This window comes from Myodes glareolus, chromosome 19 (assembly GCF_982192425.1).
Source record: "Myodes glareolus chromosome 19, mMyoGla1.1, whole genome shotgun sequence".
Lineage (NCBI taxonomy): Eukaryota > Metazoa > Chordata > Mammalia > Rodentia > Cricetidae > Myodes > Myodes glareolus.
This window is the reverse complement of record NC_142044.1, coordinates 20,549,776-20,553,101: the sequence shown is the minus strand read 5'-3', so window position 1 is coordinate 20,553,101 and position 3,326 is coordinate 20,549,776.

Here is a 3,326-nt window from a genome sequence, read left to right as displayed (position 1 = left end):
CACTGGGAAAGTGATTGGAAAAAACCCCACATGTACAGCTTGTCTCTTCTCACACCACCCTGCACCTCATTGCCTCATTGCCCAGCAACAATATGCACAATATCTGTGCCATAACCTCTCTCTCTCTCAATGCATTCAACAGATGTTTTCTGAGTACTTGTATGGAAAGTACTTCACAGAGAAATGGGGAAATAGGAATAAAAAGGATGATGACTAGATGTGGGATTTATAATAGAATGCTGATTGTGGGGAGAACCGAGACAGAAAATTGTGGAAGGCTTTCTATATTAAATAGTTCATAAACTAAAGACACATTCGAACTGAATTGACTGTTAAAGGTATCAAAGATGAATAAAATTCAAGAGCAAATTTCTAACAGCAACAGGCCATATATCAGTGACAAAAAGTAGACACTTACTGGGTAAATCTGGGACTTTTGAATATAAAATACTAGACTGTAAAGAATTAACAAAAGAAAAAGTAGTGATCTTTTTATTCATCTTGATAATAAATAACTCCAGCAATTTATTGACGCCGTGGGGTCCCTCATAGAAATTTTTGTTATATTTTTAACTGTGTGTATATACGTGTATTTGGTTGTGGGGATGTATCTGTGCGCGTATAGGTGCCCAAGAGTTCAGAAGAGGGCACTATTACCTAATTAATTAATGTACAAGACTGTACTAATAATGAACATTTTCTAGTAAATATGGAATTGGAAGATCACCATTTTGTAATCATAATAGAATCTTATATGAAAAGTTCATTAATTCAAGACTTAATCTAGTCAGAAATTGTTAAAAGCAATAATCTATTATGTGTGTGTGTGTGTGTGTGTGGTGTGAATGTGTATGGTATGTGTGTTTGTGCATGTAGTGTTTTGTATGTGTACCTGTTGGGGGGAGGGTATGCATGTGTGTTTATGATGTGTATTTGTGGTATGTGTGTGTGTTTGTGAGTATGTGATATGTGTGAGTGTCTGATGTTTGTGTAAATGTGTGGTGTGTATCTGTGGTGTGTGTGAGTGTGGTGTATGTGTGTGTGTGGCATGTGGAATATATGGTGTATGTATAGTGTGTACGGAGTGTATATGTAGTATTTGTATGTGTGTAGGGTTTGTGTGTATATGTGATTGGTGTGTAGTATGTGTATGTGTGTGTTTGTTGCTCTGTGTGGTTTGTGTGTTGTATGTATTTCTGTATGTGTGTATATATGGTATGTGTGTGGTGTGTATGTGAGATGGGTAACTTGTGTGTGTGCTATGTACTGTGTTTATGTGTGCTGTAACATGACGGCTGTCTTGTTGGGGTTTCTGTCCTGCCCCGTACCCCACAGCCGGCAACTCCCAACGAAAATCACACACAGGTTGTTACCCCATTATCCTTATCTATATTAGCCACACGAGCTCAGTACCTTTCTCAGTGTGACAGCTTACATGCTGCCTCTTCGGTGGTCTGCGCAGGAATGGTTGAGGAAGCTTTCTCCTCCCTAGCCTTAGCCTATTCTCATTGCTCCGCCTCTACTTCCTGTCTGGTTGACCCACCTATACTTTCTGCCTGGCCAATCAGCGTTTTATTAAAATACATGATTGACAGAATACAGATAATTCTCCCGCACCAGTATGTGGCATTTATGGTGTGGTGTGTCTGTAGTGTGTTGTGTGTTGTGTGAGTTTGTATGTGTGGTAATTGAGTGATATGTGTGTGTGGTGTGCATGTGTGGTTTGTATGTGTCTATGTGTTTGGTCTGTATGTTGTGTGTGTCTGCATTGTGTATGGTGTGTATATGTGTGGTGGTGTATGTGGTGTTTTTTGTGAATGTGTATGTGTGTGTGTGGTGTATATGTGTGTGTGTGGTGTGTATGTGTGGTATGTGTATAGTGTGGTGTGTGTGTTTGTGTTGAGTATGCATCTGTGGTTTGTGTGTTGTATGTGTCTGCATGTGTGTGTGGTGTGTATATGTGTGGTGGTGTATGTGGTGTTTTTGTGGATGTGTATGTGTGTGTGTGGTGTGTATGTGGGTATGTGTATAGTGTGGTGTGCGTGGTTTGTGGTATGTATGATATGTGTATGGTATATGTTTGTGTGAGTGATGTGTGTGTCTGTGTGTAAAGTGTGTGTATATATGTAGTATGTGTGTTTACATGTGTGATATTTTGTATATGTACCTCTTTGTATGTGATGTGTGTGGTTTATGGTGTGTATGTGTGGTTTGTGCATAGTGTGTGTTTGTGAGTATGTGGTATACACATGTGTAGTATGGTATGTGGGGGATACAGAGTGTATGGTATTTATGGTATTTGTGTATTTGGAATTTGTAGTATGTACATGTATAGTGTATTTAAGTACATGTTGTGTTCATGGTTTGTGAGTATATGTGTGTTTATATGTGGGTGTGCTTGTGTGTGGTATGTGTGTGGTATTTGTATGGTATATATGTGTTTGCATGTGGTAAGTGTTTGTGTGTGCATGTATGTGTCAAGTGTTTGTGTGGTGTGTAAATATGTGTAGTATGTTTGCTTGCATATATATGCTATTTTATATATGTGCCTCTGTGTATGTTAATGGTATTTGTGTTGTATGTGTGTGTGTTTGTGAGTGTGTGGTATATGTATGTCTGGTGTGTATATGGTATGTGTGTTGTGTGGCATGTATATGGTGTGTGTATATGTGGAGTGTTTAGTGAGTGCTGATGAATGGTATGTACTTGTAGTATTTGAGTAGGCTGTGTGTAGCTTATATATGTCTGGTGTATGTGGTGTGTGTGGGTGTCGTGTATATGTGTAATGTGTATGTATATTGATTGTATTTGTGGTAGTGTGTGTATAAGTGTTGTATGTGATTAGTATGTTCGTTGTGTGTGTCTGTGTTTGTGGATGTGTTTGGTATATGTGGTGTTTGTGGGTGTGGTGTATATTGGCATTGATTGCATTTGTAGTTGTGTGTGTGTTATGTGTTTGTATGTGTGTTGCATATGTTTTTTTGTGTTTAGTATGTTTGTGGTATTTATTTGTGTGTGTCTGTATGTGTGAACATGTTTGGTGTATATGGTGTATGTGGTGTGTATTGTGCATGTATATGTGTTTATGTGTGTTGTGTTTGTATGTGTGGTATATGTGTTGTATGTTGTATTCATGTGTCTGGTGTGTGTGTTTTGTATATGTATGTATTATAGGTTTATGTGTGTATATTTTGTATTGTGTAATGTGTATAGGTTTGTATTTTTGTGTATGTGCATTGTGTGTGTTGTGTGCATGCGTATTGTATATGCATTGTGGTGTGTGTATGTGTGCACGTGCATGTGCATGATCATGGGAAGAATCATCA